This window comes from Myodes glareolus, chromosome 2, assembly GCF_982192425.1.
Source record: "Myodes glareolus chromosome 2, mMyoGla1.1, whole genome shotgun sequence".
NCBI classification, from domain to species: Eukaryota; Metazoa; Chordata; class Mammalia; order Rodentia; family Cricetidae; genus Myodes; species Myodes glareolus.
In genome coordinates this window covers 108,070,004-108,088,668 of record NC_142027.1, presented here as the reverse complement: position 1 = coordinate 108,088,668, position 18,665 = coordinate 108,070,004, and the positions used below count along the sequence as shown (strand labels likewise).

Here is an 18,665-nt window from a genome sequence, read left to right as displayed (position 1 = left end):
CTTGACACTTTGCTCATATCATTGTTCATCCCTCTCTTTAACTGGTCTTTGGTAGCTCGGCCCAGTGCTTAGCTTAGCATCACATATCCATTAGTAACAACAACAGTTAGTTTCTGCACTAAGGCCTATAGCATGCTTTTATCAAGTTTGATAATACTGTTTATGTAGAGATGGCCCAGTCATTAAGAAACCTTGACCGCTATTTCAGAAGATCAGGGTTTGGATACGATGCCCACTACTGGTCTCTGCAGACACTGCACACCTATGACACATGGAAGAAAAACATTCATGTAACTATTCTCAATTCTAGATTTTTAAAACTGGATTGATCTTACACAGGTCTAGGGGGGTTAGCCAAAGCAACTGTGAGTTCATGTGAATAATACTCATTTAACATCCATAGTCCAGCCTTTCATGGCATTTCTCTAACTCTGAGAGTTTTTCTACCATGTCTTCTATAAAGTTCCCTCAGCCTTGGGTGTGAGTGGTTATAGCTATACTGTCCTTTTCAACTTCCTTAACTTTTGTATATATTCTTTATTTGTTACTCATAGTTAATAATATCATCTAAATATGGAAATGCTTCCACTTTCAGTAAAATGGCATATCATTTAATGTACCTTTTTCCTCTCATTGCAATAACTAGACACCATGTCGCCATGTAATAAAATATGAAAGCAGATTTTTAAAAATCATTTCTTAATGGGAAAACCACTGTTACTCAACAAAGTAGGTGTTGAATAAAGGTTTTACTTGTGACATTTTTATCATGTGTATGGAGTTTCCCTTTTACTATTAAAAGGTATTTTTATCATCAAGAACTATTAAAATATTCCAAGTTAGAATCAAATACAAAGCCATAGAGTGGAAGAAACATTACATTAGGAAAAGAGAATTATAGTTATTTTGCTTATATTTCATAGACAATCAAGGAGAAATATTTCCATGATATTCAATTAATGCTTAGACTAATAATACCTAGTCCTGTATTTGTGATAATATAGTAATTGCTAGATCATGTCACTCCTTTTCAAAATAGCTCATGCTGAAGAATCTTGTAAGTGCAAAGCTTGTCTAAAGAAGAGTTTGCTCATGTAGCCCTCCTAACATGAACCCTATTGTTCCAGTTGCATTTTGGAAACATGAAACAAACCTACACATACTTGGAAGAGAAACCTCAATTGAGAAATATCTCTATTAGCTCACTTGTAGAAAGACTGTAGGGCATTTTCTTAATTAGTGACTGTGTCAACTCATTGCGGTTGGTGGCACCCCTGGGTAGTTAATCCTGGGTTGTATATGAAAGCAGGCTGAGCAAACCATGGTGACCAAGCCAGTAAGTGGTATTCTTTCACAGTTTCTGCTTTAGTTCCTGCCTTGAGTTCCTGCCTTGACTTCTCTCAGTGACAGACTGTGGCCTGTAATTTGTAAGATTAATAAGACCTCTCCATCCCAAGTTGGTTTTGGTCATGGTACTTACCACAGCAATAGGAATAATTACCTTAAGTGTCTAGTAGGCCTGAAATCTCAATGCCATTTATTTGTAATTTTATCTTTGACCTCTCATCATTAATAACAGTTTGCCAAAATATTTTCTTTCCAGTATTTCCAAAATGTCCTGTCTTGCATATTGGAGCTGCTTTGCCTTTAAAATATGGGAGTAATAACAATTCAGCAATTCGATCACCAGTTTCTATTTGCATGGTTCTTTTTAACATAAGCTATCTATAAAAGCTTTAAAAACAATCTATACAGGAATTTGAGAGTTAACTTGAGACAACATTTATGAACTATTTTTATATAATCTTAAAACAGGATCTTTTTTATATATCCCAAGTAACATGTTATTTGCCAATTAATAACAGTGTGGAACAATTTACTTGTGTTTTATTTAGTCGAAAAATATTTTTTTTGATTCTTTCTCAGTAAGAGATTATTTCTTATGTGCTTTTTTCTTAGTAAATAATAAACTTTCAACCCATTCTGTTGCTGTTGTGACATTTTTATAGAATATAACCAAGTTTTTTCAGAGAGCAACTTAAAGAGCAAAGCCAAATTTTTAGTTATGACAAAAGCATACCCCAAAATATAGTTTAAACTCATGAATTTTGTACCATTAGTTATTTTACTTTGAAAACTAAACCTTAATTTAAACATTAATTAAACACCCAAGAAAAGAGAATATCTTCCATTAAATGAATGGCTGAAAATTTAAACAGTATTGACTTTATGCCCTAACTGCAAATATTTTTTACTAGGAGTTGGGCTTGTTTTAATTTTTTCTTTCTCCCATTAAGGGACCATTGACAATGAGTCACTATTAGGAAAAATAAAATATACTTCCCACAAAGGGACCTTTAATATTGATTTATTCCCACTCTGAAGGAAAAATAACAGAAAAACCAAAAATAAAAACAAAAACAAAAAAACCCACAAACCTCAAAACATTTAAACCAAATTTAAGCAAACAAACAAGAAAATTCTAAGTTCTAGGCAGCCTATGCTTGTTCAGGTTCCAATAGTGAAGCTTCCTGTTGTCATTCTTTGTAATTCCAATGTCACTGATATGAATGCAGAATCCCTGAATGCAGCCAGAAGGAGCTCTGACTTTTTACCCCCTCAATTTCTTATGTCAGAAAGTGCCGTTTTTCCTTCCTCCATTTCTATTGGGAAGAGAATTTTTTCTTTCCATTATATTTTGTTTCTGGAGACTTTTAATCTTTAGGCCTGGATTCAATATTTTTTTTCCTGACTATACATTTCTCCTTTTCTTTGCGGTGAAATTTCCTTTCTTCCTCTCTTCTCTATTGGAAAGTTTTCCTTTGACTTTCTTTCTTTCCTTTTTTCTCTAATAAGAAAGGCTTTCCCCCTTGATTTATACTTTGTCTCTAGGTCCATTCTATTTCTAACTTTAATACTTGTAAAAATTGTCATTACCACTTTTTCTTTTTTTATTGATTTTGTTGAGCATTTTTCTCTGCTTCCTTCTCGTCTTCTTCCCTTTCATTCTACCCTCTTCCATTGTCCCCATGCTCGCAATTTACTCAGGACATCTTGTCTTTTTCTCCTTCCCATATTGATTAGATCTATGTATGTCTCTCTAAGGATCCTCATTGTTGTCTAGGTTCTCTGGTATTGTGATTTGTAGGTGGGTTTTCTATGCTTTATGTCTAAATGTCAAAAGTGACCTATGAGTGAGTACATGTGATATTTGTCTTTCTGGGTCTGGATTGCCTCACTTATTTGATATTTTCTAGATCCATCTATTTGTCTGCAAATTCAAGATGTCATTATTTTTTCTACTGTTTAGTACTCCAATGTGTAAATGTACCATATTTTCATAACTTCATTCTTCAGTTGAGAAGCATTTAGGTTGTTTCTAGGATCTGGCTATGACAAACAATGCTTCTATGAACATAGTAGAGCACATGCCCTTGTGGTACAATTGAGAATACTTTGCATATATACCCAAAGTGGTATTGCTGGGTATTGACGAAGGTTGTTTTGTAAATTTCTAAGAAATCGCCACACTGATAACCAAAATGGCTGTACCAGTTTGCACTCCCACCAGCAATGGAAGAGTGTTCCCTTTACCCCACATCCTCTCCAGCATAAGTGGTCATCAGTGATTTTGATCTTGGCCATTCTTATAGGTGTAAGATGGAATCTCAGTTGTTTTGATTTGCATTTCTCTGATGACTAAGGGTGTTGAACATTTCTTTAAGTGTCTTTCAATCATTTTAGATTCCTCTGTTGAAAGTTCTCTATTTAGGTCTGTACCTCATTTTTTCCTTGGATTACTTGTTCTTTTGATGACCAATTTCTTGAGTTTATTGTATATTTTGGAGATAAGCTCACTGTCTGATATGGGTTTGGTGAAGATCTTTTACCATTCCTTAGGCTGCCATTTTGTCTTGTTGATTATGTCCTTTGCTTTACAAAAGTTTGACAGTTTTAGGAGGTCCCATTTATTAATCGTTTCTCTCAGTGTCTGTATTATTAGGGTTATATTTAGGAACTGGTCTCCTGTGCCAGTGAGTTCAGGTATACTTACCACTTTCTCTTCTGTGAGGTTCAGTGTGGTTGATTTCATGTTGAAGTTTTTGATCCATTTGGACTTGAGTTTTCTGCATGGGGATAGATATGAATCTGTTTTCATTCTTCTACATAATGATATCCAGTTAGGTCAGCACTATTTGTTGAATATACTTTCTTTTTTCCATTTTATATTTTTTGCTTCTTTGTCAAAAATCAGGTTTTCATAGGTGTGTGTTTTGATATCTGAGTCTTCCATTTAGTTCCATTGGTCCTCCTGTCTATTTTTATGCCATTACCCTCCATTTTCAGTGTTGTAGCTCTATAGTTTAAAATCAGGGATTGTGATGTCTCCAGAAGATCCTTTCTGGTACAGGATTGTTTTGGCTATCCTGTTTTTGTTTTGTTTTGTTTTGTTTTTCTATATGAAGCTTGGTGTTTGGGGCACATTCCGTGTCCCTCCTCAACCCAAGTTGTCAGTAAGCAAATCTGTGGAGGCATAGACACCACTTCACCAATTAGAGCAAAAATCAACACTTGATTGATAATTATTCTAAACCCCAAATGGTAGATGGCAGTGTAAGAATATATTCAATGACATAAATAGTAATAAAGCACCACCAGAACCTAGGGTTCTACACAGCAAGATCTGAACATACAACACAGATGAAACAGAAGAAAATGACCTTAAAAATCACTTTATGAAGTGGTGTCTATGGTTCCACCGAGTTGCTTACTGACTGCTGTGGCTCTTCTTCCAAGTGGTGCAAGTGTGGCCTGTGCCTCAGAGCCTCCTATGTCGCAGGGATTGTTTGGCAGGGGAATTGGTGGTGGAAGGTGAAGTCTCCTAGAATGAGTCTTACCTACTGAGCATCTTCTGGGGCTGCAATGGGTTGGGGAGGGACACAGAATGTGCCCCAAGGTCCAAGTCTTAGAGACCAGGGCTTGACAAGCCAGAAGACAAGTCATGTATCTTTCCCTCCAATTGGGGAAGGTGGAGCCTGTTTTGACAGTGGAACAGGTGGCAGGGCCTGGTGGAGCCCATTAACAGATTCTTATATGTTGAATGTCCTTTCATCTCTACAATGATGCCTATTTGGTCATGGTTAATGATCTTTTCAATGTGTTCTTGGATTCAGTTTGCAAGTATTTTATAGAGTCTTTTTGAATTTATGTTCATAAAGGAAATTGATGCATAATTCACTTTTTCGTTGAGTATTTATGTGGTTTGGTTATCAGGGAACTGTGACCTCATAAAATGAATTTAGTAAAATTCCTTTGTTTCTATTTCATGGAATAATTTGAGATATATATTGATGCTATCTCTTCCTTGAAATTCTGATGGAATTCTACTCCAAAAGTATCTGTTTCTGGGCTTTTTCTTTGAGGGGGGGGACTTTGGATGGCTATTTCTATTCCCTTAGAGGTTATGAAGGCATTTAAATCGCTTATCTGATCTTGATTTAAATATGGCAAGTAGTATATTTTGAGAAAATGTCCACTTTTTTTCTTTCTTTCTTTCTTTTTTTTACATTTTCCAATTTTGTGGATTAGAGATTCTTAAAGTATTACCTAATGTTGCTTTGGATTTCCTCAGTTTCTGTTGTTATGTCCACCTTTTTATCTTTGATTTTCTTAATTTGAATATCCTTTCTGTGTCCTTTAGTTTGAATAAGTGTTTCTTTATTTTGCTGGTTTTGTTAAAGAACCAAGTTTTTGTTTCATTGATTCTTTGTATTGTTCTCTTTGTTTCTATTTTATTGATTTCAGTCCTTCATTTGATTATTTTCTCCTGTCTATTCCTCGTGGTTATGCTTGCATCTTTTTGTTCTAGAGCTTATAGATGTGCTGTAATGTCACTAATATGAGTTCTCCCCAATTTCATTATGTAGGAACTAAGTGTGCTGGAATTTCCTCTTAGCACAGCGTTCATTGTGTCCAATAAGTTTGGGAAAGATTTTGTATTCCTTTTAAACTGAATTCTTGGAAGTCTTAAATTTCTTTATTTCTCACTTGACATAAGAGGCATTTAGTAGAGAGTTACTTATTTTCCATGACATTGTAGGCTTTCTCTTATTTCTGTTGATTTGAAATCCACCCTTAAACCCTGATAGTCTAATAAGATATAGAGGATTATTTCAATTGTCTTGTATCTATTGATATTTGTTGGGTGGCCAGTTTTGGAGAATATCTGTGTAGTGCTGAGAAGAAGGTATATGCTGTTGTTTTGGGGTAAAATGTTCTGTAGATATCTGTTTAGTCCATTTAGTTCACAATGTCTGTTAGTTCCATTATTTATCTGTTTAGTTTTTCCTTGATAATCTATCCATCGTGAGAGTGGGATTTTGCAAAAGTTCAGTATTTAATGTGTGAAGGTAGATGTGTGATTTAAATTTTAACAATGTTTCTTTTACAAATGTTGGTGCCCTTGTATTTAGGGCATAAATGTTAAGAACTGAAATGTTATCCTGGTGAGTTTTTCCTTTGAAAAGTATGAAATATCCTTCCCTTTATCTTTTGATATTCTATTTTGATTTGAATTCTATTTTGTTAGATATCAGGATAGCTACACTCATTTGTTGTTAAGTCCATTTGTTAGGAATATCTTTTCCCAACACTTTATTCTGAGGTAATATCTATAATTGATGTTGTGTTTCTTATATGTAGCAGAATAATGGAACCTGCTTTGCATTTATACTGCTAGTCTGCATCTTTTTATTGAGAAATTCAATCTATTGGTATTGAGAGATATTAGTTAACAATAGACTGTTGATTCCTGTTATTTTGTTGTTATTGTTGTTGTTGTTGGTATATGTGAGTGTGTTTCCCTTTTGCTTTTTCTGCCCTTTTTTATGGATGTAGTTAAACTTCTTTGCTTTGGAGTTTTCTTTCTATTATCTTCTTTGGGGTGATTTATAGATAAATATAGTTTGCTTTTGACTTTATTATGAATTTCTTTCTCCATCTATAGTGATTGAAAATTTTGCATGTATAGTAGTTTGGGCTTGACGTCTGTGGTCTTTTTGAATATTCAGAACATCTGTCCAGGCCATTCTGGAGTTTAGAGTCTGCAATGATAAGTCAGGTGTAATTCTCATAGGCCTGCCTTTATATATTACTTGGCTTTTTTTTCTTTACACCTTTTAATATCCTGTTTTGGATCTATGCATTTAGTATTTTGATTATTATGTGACAATGGATCTTTCTTTTCTAGTCCAATATATTTGACATTATGAAAGGTTCTTGCACCTTTATAGGCATGCCCTTCTTTAGGTTAGGAAATTTTACTTCTATGATTTTGCTGAAAATATTTTCTGGGCCTTTGGGATAAAAATATTCTTTTATTCCTATTATTCTTAGATTTTGTTTCAGATTTCCTGGATTTTTGTGCTGTGGGAGTTCCTTCAGCCAATAGCTGCTGAGATACCAGCCCACTGGGGCATGGTCTCTTTCTCTTTAAAAAGCAGCGGCAGCCCTCCACTCACTCTCTTGCTCCAGCGACTAGACTCCTTTCCTGGCTGTTGTGTAGGACAGTATTCTGTAAGTTTTTCCCCTCAAATAAATAACCCTTTGAATCCAAACTGGTGTGGGATTATTTTATGCATTATTTGGCACCCAATGTGGGCCTCATAATTTCATAAAAAAATCACGTCAATAACAAAAGTTTAAAGAAAGAGTTTTCCATTACATGGGAACAAACTAAAGAGAGTATAAAGAGATGCCTTACTTGCTCTTTATATAACTAAACACCACTACCTGCAGGGACTAACCTGAAGGGTACTCAAAGGAATGAAATATGGCAGATGGATGTGTTCCACTTTGCAGAATTTGAAAAATCAAATTTGTACATCACACCATTGACACTTATTCAGACTTTCAATGGGCAACTGCTTTAAGTTCAGAAAAAGCTGATTCAGTAATCACACATTTGTTAGAAGTTATGACCATCATGGGTATACCTGCACAAATAAAAACAGATAATGGCTCAGCTTATGTCTCTAGGAAAATAAAATGGTTTTTTACTTATAATATTAAGCATGCTACAGGTATACCATACAATCCTATAGGTCAAGCAGTCATAGAAAGATCAAATCAAACTATAAAGAATATGTTAAATAAACAGAAAGGAGTGGAAAATACCTGCAGAAATAGATTACATAATGCCTTATTAAACTCTAGTTTTCTTGATGCTAATGAGAAAAGAACAACAGCAGCAGAAAGACATTGGATAATGGGAAAGTCTGCTGAACTAAATCAACTGGTATTTCAAAGATGTGCTGACCTCTCCATGGAAGCCAGGAGATGTGCTATGTTGGGGAAGGGGTTTTGCTCTTGTTTCCATAGGAGAAGAAAAATTGTGGATACCATCAAAATTAATAAAGGTTAGATTTGAAGAGGGGAAATTTTCTCCTTTTCCTCTTGGAAAGGAGAAATAACAGCTCATCCACAATGATGATAATCATACAGGTAGTAAGAAAAACATATAGAATGGGGGCAGGGTTCTGTTCTTATCTCTGCAGGAAAACATTCATCTTTGAAAATTAAAGGGACCCTGGATGTTTGAATACTGACAGATGGAAAAATAACTTCCCAATAGGGACTATCAAGAAAATTGAATAGGGTCTGTAAATATAAAAGTCTAAGATATACTACATTATATTTCTAAATTTATAGAGCTGGTTTTGGAGTTGGACTCTGGCTCAGTCCCTCTCTAATTCCAAGCCTGTTGTTAAGAGAAAAACCAAGAACTTCTGTCTCATGTCAAGAGCCATGATATGGGACAGAATAAAAAAGGGAATTTAGAAAACATCTTTACTTTTCTCCATATCTCTCATACCTTTCATTGAATATATAAATATGTCTGTTTATGTCTATATAATTAATGTTTAAGCTTTCCACAATGAACAATGAATTTTTCTGCAGTAATCCTTGAAGTTTCCAGAAAGATGGGGCTCCATAACAACAATTTCACCTGGTTGATATGACGTCATGATACTGATAGCACTACTACAAGGCCTGTTTTGGGTGCCAGCTGCACAAGATGGGTCCAACTTGGTTATTTGAAATGGTGCACATCTTTTACAACATTCTGGTCAGACCTCCACAAAATACTCAGAGACTATTTGCAATCTTCTTACCAGACATTGATCTTGAAATTTAACCATCATTTTACTTTCACAGGATCCCCCAGAAAGAACGTGGCCCCCATGACAGCTGGAAGTAATTCTAGAGGACAATGTTCCCTCTCCCAGCAAAGTTTGTCCTCAGATTTAGGGATATTATTCAGAGGTTGATTATAACTTGTATATGGTTGAGGGTTGGGGGAGGAATTTTATAAGCTCAGGGATCTTTTTGAAAAAAAAGAGAAAATTGAATGATGGAATAATAGATTGGTATTTGTGAGTTATTATTTATAGATAATTACAACTGCATATATTTTGTATATGATACAAAGTTAAATTATATTGAATATTGTATGCATGCTTCTACCTCTGTTTAAAACATTTTTTATGTATTGATTATACATATATTGTATTGATATATATATTTACCATATTGCAGTGTACATTTCTACCTCTTATTAAGATACTTATATATTGTTTATGTATTGATATACATTGTTTACATTTGGAGGTCATTGTCCTCATTTATTGCACAGTTGTTTATTCTCTTAGTCTTTAAGTTAGATAGGTATGAAGAATTGTAGATCAATAGTCATCTATGTGTCATATTTATAGTTAGATTAATCAGGTTCTTTAGATACATAGAGATTATATTCTGTATAAATAATTTTCAGCTTCTTCAAAGAGCTGTAGAAAATGGCATTTAAGCTAATTTAGAGTTCTGTGGTAGTGAGACACAATCACTCCTGGCAACACCGATCTATTCCCAAGAGATTGTTGAGTACCAAAGACACTCCACATGGAGCTTGTCTTCTTCTTGGCAAAACCGGCCTCTGGGCAAGAAACTGCCCACACCTCAACTACTGACAAAATACATAGTATCCGGAAATGGATAAGCAGAACTGTCAAATCTTGTCAAGACACGGTAAGACGGTTTTGAAAAATTTTTTGTTGCCTTTAAAAATAATCTGTCAGTTATTCTAGGCCTTAGCCAAAGTTGTTTGCTTCAACGCTGCAAATATGACTTTGGGTGATAGCCCAGGTAGCCAGTTGTCTCTGTGATTTGTTGCATATTTTGGGAGTTGTTTGATTGTACTTCCTAATTACTCAGGTAACATTGTTTCCCTTCTCAGATCTTCAATGGGGTTGAAGACTAGATAAATGTCGCTACTTTCCTCTCATGACTTGGTCAAATTATTTATAATACAAGACTTAAGCTAGTTAGGATAGGATATTTGTTCTTATTGCATACAATTTTGTAGTAGGTTTAGGACTCTCTTACTTAAACAAAAGGGGGAGGTGCTGCAGGAGCTCCTATAACCAATAGCTGCTGAGATACCAGCCCCCTGGGGCATGATCTCCTTCTCTTTAAAAAGCAGTGGCAGCCCTCCACTCGCTCTCTTGCTCCAGCGACTGGACTCCTTTCCTGGCTGTCGTGTAGGATGGTGTTCTGTAAGTTTTTCCCCTCAAATAAGTAACCCTTTGAATCCAAACTGGTGTGGGTTTGTTTTGTGCATTATCTTTGTGCTAAGAATTTCTTAGATTTAACATTTTCTTTGACTGATGTTTCTATTTGTTTCTATTATAACATCAATGCCTGATATTGTTTCTTCCATCTCTTCTGTTGGTGATGCTTGCCTCTGTAATTCATGTCTACTACCTAGGTTTTCCATTTCCAGAATCTCTCAATTTGTGTTTTTTTTTTATTGATTCTATTTTCATTTTCAGGTCTTAAACCATGTTATTTGTTTCCTTCAAATATTTGTTTGCTTGTCTTGCTTTCTTGCCATTCTTTAAGAAATCTATTATTTTTCTTTTTAAGAACCTCTATCATCTTTGTAAAGTTGGTTTTAAGGTCATTTTCATGTGCTTCAGTTGTGTCAGGATTTTCAGGGCTTGCTGTAGTAGGATAGCTGGGTTCTGGTGGGGACATATAGCCCTTACTGTTATTGATTGTATTTTCCATAATTTAGGCATCTGGGTTTGGGATGATTACAGGTCTATGTGGCGATTTCAAAGTTTGTCTTTGTTGGTTTCGTGTTGTGCTCCTTAGTTTCTGTTTCCACTTTGGTCTTCTTTGGTCTGCTGCCCTGTTGTTCAGGTAACAAGTCTGATATCTAGTCTAGCAGGAAGTCTCCACTTAAGTTAATGGTGGTACATGGTGATCAGGAGGAGAGGGGTCATTGGTGATATTGTTAGTAAGGGTGGGTGTGGGAAAAATAGAGGAGTTATACAGGTGGGTCACTTATCTGCAGTTCTGGCAGTTTTGAGTTTGCCTATCTATTCTTTCAGCTGGTGTGGCTTTACCTGTTCTTCTGATTGCATTGACCTGCACCTGAGCAGTGAATAGCTGCCCAAGTTGGGGTCAAGAGCACAGAAACAGGGTGAGCAGTGGGTCAAAAAGAAGAGGGTAGATGATTGTGTCTTTAGGATCTGAACTTAGGGTATGGGAGACTTAGGTGCGAATGTGGGCCACTTTCCTGTTCTTCTGACTGCACCACATAAACTTATTAACCATGGAATCATTCCTTCAGACATTCCTGTGTGATTCCTAAGATTGTACTTAGAAGGGTTCTCCCATCTGGATTGTGGTATGAATTCACAGGTGACATTGACAATCACTAAACAGTGATATGTGTGACATCATGCTTTTAAGGTGGTTATTTCTGCCTATGAATTCAGTATCAGTCAAGCAATAAGTTAGGCCATTCATGTAAAGCATCCCATTTCCTGGACAATTAGAAAGGCATTTGTAAATTAATAATCCCTCCAACTCAACTGAAAAACACTTATGGATGTCCAATCTTATCAGGACTTGATATTGATACAATTCTATATATCTTGTGTGTTTTGTAGTCTCTTATATTCAAAGGAACTGAACTTTTTCTGAACCTGTAAGCCAAGTTAATAATATACCCTTGCGTTGCATAAGATTTAACATGGTACTCTACTGTGTATTTACCCTGTTTGTTTAACCTCCTTTTAAGGCAACAGTGTCCCAATCAACTTTATTTGCTTTGAATTTTTCATGTAATATGTTTTTACTACCTAAGCTAATGCACAGTTTAAATTATTATTATATATCCCATCCTGCCACAGATTTAGAGTAATGCATATGTGTGTTAGTGGGTTGTAGTAACCATTTGCTACAATAGCTAATAGGTTGAAAGCAACCCAGTAAATAAATATCTACCATAAGCATTATAAACAATGCATAGATGTAGCTTCATAGTGTATATTTAGAGTGCTTTCTGGTTTTTTGTGTGTTTAGATGTTTGTTGGTGTTAGTAAATCAATTTTCTCCTTGTAATCTGTAAAATTTTTCTGTTAAAAATTTATCATCTATTCCCATGCAATGCTTTATGATCTTCAATAAATATAAAACAATGCCCTTTGTTAATATCTCATACGTGAGCAATGGGTCCAGACAGAATGACAGGGAGAGATCACAGATAGATCACTACCTGTTACAGACAAAGGGAACGGTCAGGAGGAAAAGTGAAGAAAACAACCATGGGTTTTCTCCTGATCAAATTAATTCAAGGGGCATGTTCTAATACATTTTGGTGCATCTGAAGCTATCTTTAATACAATTAACTGACACAGGGACTGGAGGCATATCAGTAAGCAATTTCCAGAATATTACCTTAATAATAGCCCTGTGTAATGAGAATGTTAGTGGAAACCATCCATGTTGCAAAAAAGACAACAAAAGTAATGCAAGATGAACTTCAGTTTTTGAATAAAAAGTTTTTGAATAAAAAGTGATAAATTCCTTCTAAAATACACAGGGATTCCAGAGAAAGGAATATACATGTGTAAAGACTTGTGTGCAAAGATTTAATATGTTTTACAGTGAAGACAGCCACAGAAACATTAAAGAAAATTTAATGTCAACCAGTCTACAGCGTTTCTGATAAACAACTATGACCTCTGGTCTCACTGAGAGCATTGCCATTTGAATATTTGAACAAGTATTTATAAATCAAAAAACTTTCAAAATAGAGAAAAGAAACTAAAGCTCCTCTGGAAAACAAGGCTTAGAACTGGGCACAGTTGAATGGTTTGTACTTAGACAGTACCTTTCAAGACTTTAAATTCTTTTGTTCATTTCCAAGAGTCTGTTTATTGCATTTGGCATGGCCTATAACATATGTAATTGCGTATATTCTTGTTGGTTGTCTCTGTAATCAAAAAAGTATTTTAATAAAAAATAGAAATGAAAAAAAAGAATATAACATTAATTAAAAAAGGCAACAAAAGTAATACAAGATGAACTTTAGATTTTGAAGGGAAGGCATGATTGTTTTGCCTAAAGTACTTATGAAATATAATATAATACACAGGAATTCCAGAAAAGGAATACACATTTATAAAGATTTAGAGATGAGATTTGTATGCAAAGATTTAATGTTTTTAGCAGTGAAGACAGCCACAGAAACATAAAAGAAAATTTAATGTCAATTAGACTACTGCATTTCTGATAAACAACTATGACCTTTGGTCTCACTGAGAGCATTGGTTTAATTAGTTACTAATTACCTAAAGAAAACAACAGCGAAGAAGTCAAAATGTGGGTTAGCATGAACTATTGTGAACTGTCAACTGAAGAGGACACCCATATTCTCCATACCCATGACAGATACACACTTGGTCTTTCTACTGGCAGTATCAACTGCTCCACCCCATTTCTTAAAAAAATAAATACTGTGGCTTAGCTTCACATTTACACCCCTGGTGTCAGAAGGAGAAGTAAAGTTCTCACCTACAAGAAAAAGTCAGAGAGCAGATTTCTTGGAAGAAAAGAGTCATAGACCTGTTTCTAAACCTTTCCATGGAAACATGGGCACTGCAGGCTACCATCCTGGTGCTCCTTTACCTGTGAGTAAGGGCTGGATGCCTCTCCTTTGTGTCTCTAGAATTGGAATGATTCTCAGACCCTTTTTATGTATCTGAAAACAGGAAGATATAATCCAATGGAAATTAATACTGGCACAGCTGAACACATTTTGACTGTAAACTAACCCATGGATCTCACTGTGCTTTTCAGTCAAAAGTTCTCAATTACTGTTAAAGTTCCAGTAGGCTTAAAATGGTTAGACTGAGTTGTTTCTATAGGATTGTTTCCTGCCTTTGTTTGTAATTAGTTTGTCACAACAGAATATGAGGATTTGCAGGATCTAGAACCCACAATGTGATAATCTAAATATGAGATATTACTTAGACTCAGGCCTGACTGTTCTGAGAATATTGTCACAGAAGTTGGATTACAGACAACAGTTAATACCTAAATGTCTTGTGAGTGATCATCTTAGTACAGAAAGCTGGCCTTGTGTATCTATGAAGAAACAGTATAGAATTAGTCACTTCATTTGGGCACAGCCTAGTGCTGTTCAACCTTTCCTGGAAAGACAAGAGGAAACAATATTACACTTCAGCAGGGCACCACTGAAAGACCAAGGTAGACATTTGTCTAAAGTCTACATTGCAGAAACATGAGTGGTTATTACAGGAATTTGTTTGAGGTGTTTATTACAAGACAGCTGCAGCACCAAAATTTTATTTTTATTTTTTTTTGTTTCTTAAAGTAATTTATCTTCTTTACATGTTTTTAAATAATTTGTTTTTTGATATGAAGAATATCTATTTATTTCCAATATTCAATATACATTAAAATTTATTTTATTTTATTTTATTTTATTAAATTATAAAAGTTTCCATTTCCGCCCCTCCTCCCAACACCCTCCCACTCCCCCCACTCCCTCTCCTCCTCCCTCTCCATCCCTAAGAGCAGTCAGCGTTTCCTGCCCTGTGGGAAGTTCAAGTTCCTCCCCCCTCCCTCCAGGTCCAGGGAAGGTGAGAATCCAAACAGAAAGGATCGCCAAAATCCAGTATATGCAGTGGAAACAAGTCCCAGTGTCATTGTCAATTGCTTTTCAGAAAGGCTCCGGGCCAGCCACATTCAGAGAATCCTGCCAAATTCTGAGAATCTGGTTAGATCACGTCCTCGTTCAGTCCCAGTCCAACTGGCCTTGGTGAACTCTCATTATATCAGTCCCCTTGTATCAGTGGGTGCTCGTGTCCCTCGTGGTCCTGATTTCTTTTTTCATTTTCTTCATCTTTCTGCTCCTTATTTGTACTGTGCAGGGCTCAGTCCGGTGCTCCAATATGGGTCTCCGTCTGTATCGCCATACAACGTCAGATGAAGGTTTCCTCTGCTCTTGCCTTCTTTGCTCACGTTCTCTTTCCTTCTGCCTCTCGTTTGGACCTAGAGAACTAGGTCCAGTGTTCCAACGTGGGTCTCCGCCTCCATTTCCATTCATCGCCAGATGAGGGTTCTATGGTGATATGCAAAATATTCATCAGTATGGTTGTGGGCCAAGGCCGGTTCAGGCACCCTCTCCTCTGTCCAAAGAACAATCTGGGGATCTCTCCTTGGACCTGGGATCCCCTTTATAATCAAGTCTCTTGTAAACCCTAAAATGACTCCCTTAGTTGAGGTATATACTTCCCTGATCCCATATCCATCTTTCCTCCCTCCCCCATCCCAGTCCCCCGATCTTTCCCCATTCCTCCCCTACTCCCTTCTCTCTAACCCTCTCCCCTTCCAACAGCTCCCCCCACCCCCCCCATGCACCCGAGGTTACCTGGCACTCTTGTCTATTTCCAATCTCCAGAAGGATAGCTACAAGATTTTCATCAGGTTCACCTTCTTATTTAGCTTCTCTAGGATCACGAATAATAGGCTCAAAGACCTTTAATTATTTGAACAAATGCTTTTGTAGTATGTTAGGGCATCTCTTGGGTATATTCCCAAGAGTGTAATTGCTGGGTCCTGAGGGAGGTTGACTCCCAGTTTCCTGAGAAACGGCCATACTGATTTCCACAGTGGCTGCACAAGTTTGCATTCCCACCAACAATGGATGAGTGTTCCCCTCATTCCACATCCTCTCCAGCATAGGCTATCATTGGTGTTTTTGAGCTTGGCTATTCTGACAGGTGGAAGATGATATCTCAAAGTTGTTTTGATTTGCATTTCCCTGATCGCTAAGGAGGTTGAGCATGACCTTAAGTGCTTTTTAGACATTCGAAGTTCATCTGTTGTGAATTCTCTGTTCAATTCAGTACCCCATTTTTTAATTGGGTTAATTAGAGTTTTAGTGTCTAGTTTCTTGAGTTCTTTGTATATTTTGGAGATCAGACCTTTGTCTGTTGAGGGGTTTGTGAAGATCTTCTCCCAGTCAGAGGGTAGCCTTTTTGTCTTACTGACAGTGTCCTTTGCTTTACAGAAGCTTCTCAGTTTCAGGAGTTCCCATTTATTCATTGTTTCTCTTATTATCTGCGCTCCTGGTGTTCTGCTTAGGAAGTGGTCTCCAGTGCCTATATCTTGTAGACTACTTCCCACTTTCTCTTCTATCAGGTTCAAAGTGGTCGGATTAATGTTGATGTCTTTAATCCATTTGGACCTGAGTTTTGTGCATGGTGATAGATATGAATCTATTTTCATTCTTCTACAGGTTGACATCCAGTTATGCCAGCACCATTTGTTAAAGATGATATCCTTCTTCCATTGTATAGCATTAGCTCCCTTGTCAAAAATCAGGTGTTCATAATTTTGTGGGTTAATACCCGGGTCTTCTATTCGATTCCATAGGTCAACTTCTCTGTTGTTATGCCAATACTAAGCTGTTTTCAATACTGTTGCTCTGTAATAGAGTTTGAAGTCAGGGATGGTAATGCCTCCAGAAGTTCCTTTATTGTATCAGATTGTTTTGGCTATCCTGGTTTTTTTGTTTTTCCATATAAACTTGATTATTGTTCTCTGAAGGTCTCTGAAGAAGTTTGATGGGATTTTGATGGGAATTGCATTGAATCTATAGATTGCTTTTTTTTGAAAGTAATTTTATTAAATTATAAAAGTTTCCATTTCTGCCCCTCTTCCCAACACCCTCCCACTCCCCCCACTCCCTCTCCTCCTCCCTCTTCGTCCCTTAGGGCAGTCAGGGTTTCCTGACCTGTGGGAAATTCAAGTTCCTCCCCCCTCCCTCCAGGTCCAGGAAGGTGAGTATCCGAACAGACTGGATCCCCAAAATCCAGTATATGCAGAGAAAACAAGTCTCAGTGTCATAGTCAATGACTTTTCAGAAAGACTTCGGGCCAGTCACAATCAGAGAATCCGGCCAAATTCCAAGAATCTGGTTAGATCACATCCTCGTTCACTCCCAGTCAAACTGGCCTTGGTAAACTCTCATTAGATCAGTCCCCTTGTATCAGTGGGTGATAGCATCCCTCGCAGTCCTGATTTCCTTTTTCATGTTCTTCCTCCTTCTGCTCCTCATTTGGACCTTGGGGGGCTCAGTCCGGTGCTCCAATGTGGGTCTCCGTCTGTATCGCCGTCCTTCGCCAGATGAAGGATCTATGGTGATAAGCAAAATATTCATCTTTAGTCCATTTGGACCTGAGTTTTGTGCATGGTGATAGATATGGATCTATTTTCATTCTTCTACAGGTTGACATCGAGTTATGCCAGCACCATTTGTTAAGGATGCTATCCTTCTTCCATTGTATAACTTTAGCTCCCTTGTCAAAAATCAGGTGTTCATAAGTTTGTGGGTTAATACTCGGGTCTTCTATTCGATTCCATAGGAAGACTTCTCTTTTGTTATGCCAATACCAAACTCTTTTCAACACTGTTGCTCTGTAATAGAGTTTGAAGTCAGGGATGGTAATGCCTCCAGAAGTTCCTTTATTGTATAAGATTGTTTTGGCTATCCTGGGTTTCTTGTTTTTCCATATAAACTTGATTATTGTTCTCTCAAGATCTGTGAAGAAGTTTGGTGGGATTTTGATGGGAATTGCATTGAATCTATAGGTTGCTTTTGGTAGAATTGCCATTTTTACTATGTTGATTCTCCCAATCCAAGAGCAGGGAAGGTCTTTCCATTTTCTGGTATCCTTCTCAATTTCTTTCTTCAAGGATTTAAAGTTCTTGTCAAATAGGTCTTTCACTTCCTTGGTTAGAGTTACCCCAAGATATTTTATGCTATTTGTGGCTATCATGAAAGGTGATGTTTCTCTGATTTCCCTCTCTGCTTCTTTATCCTTTGTATATAGGAGGGCTACCGATTTTTTGGAGTTGATCTTGTATCCTGCCACATTACTAAAGTTGTTTATCAACTGTAGGAGTTCTTTGGTAGAGTTTTTGGGGTCGCTTATGTACACTATCATATCGTCTGCAAATAACGAAAGTTTAACTTCATCCTTTCCAATTCGAATCCCCTTGATCCCCTTATGTTGTCTTATTGCTATTGCTAGAACTTCAAACACTATATTGAAGAGGTATGGTGAGAGTGGACAGCCTTGTCGTGTTCCATATTTTAGTGGAATGGCTTTGAGTTTCTCTCCATTCAATTTGATGTTAGCTGACGGCTTGCTGTATATTGCTTTTATTATATTTAGTTATGATCCTTGTATCCCCAATCTCTCCAACACCTTTATCATAAATGG

General features: G+C 36.6%; 1 protein-coding gene across 11 annotated transcripts in view; it reads left to right on the top strand.

Moving 5' to 3' along the window:
- Window positions 1-18,665, top strand: part of LOC125398814 (cytochrome P450 3A13-like) — a 90,665-nt gene that overhangs the window by 7,410 nt on the left and 64,590 nt on the right. For 5 of the 11 annotated variants that reach the window (XM_087903426.1, XM_087903425.1, XM_085682785.2 and 2 more), the window contains exon 1: window positions 10,526-10,610. The exons of 1 other annotated variant lie outside the window; for it this stretch is intronic. The gene's annotated coding sequence lies outside the window, so the exon portion shown is untranslated. Of the gene's footprint in view, window positions 1-10,523; window positions 10,611-11,487; window positions 14,040-18,665 lie in introns of those variants that run through there. 5 more of the 11 variants (XM_087903427.1, XM_087903428.1, XM_087903430.1 and 2 more) reach the window with 3 other exon arrangements.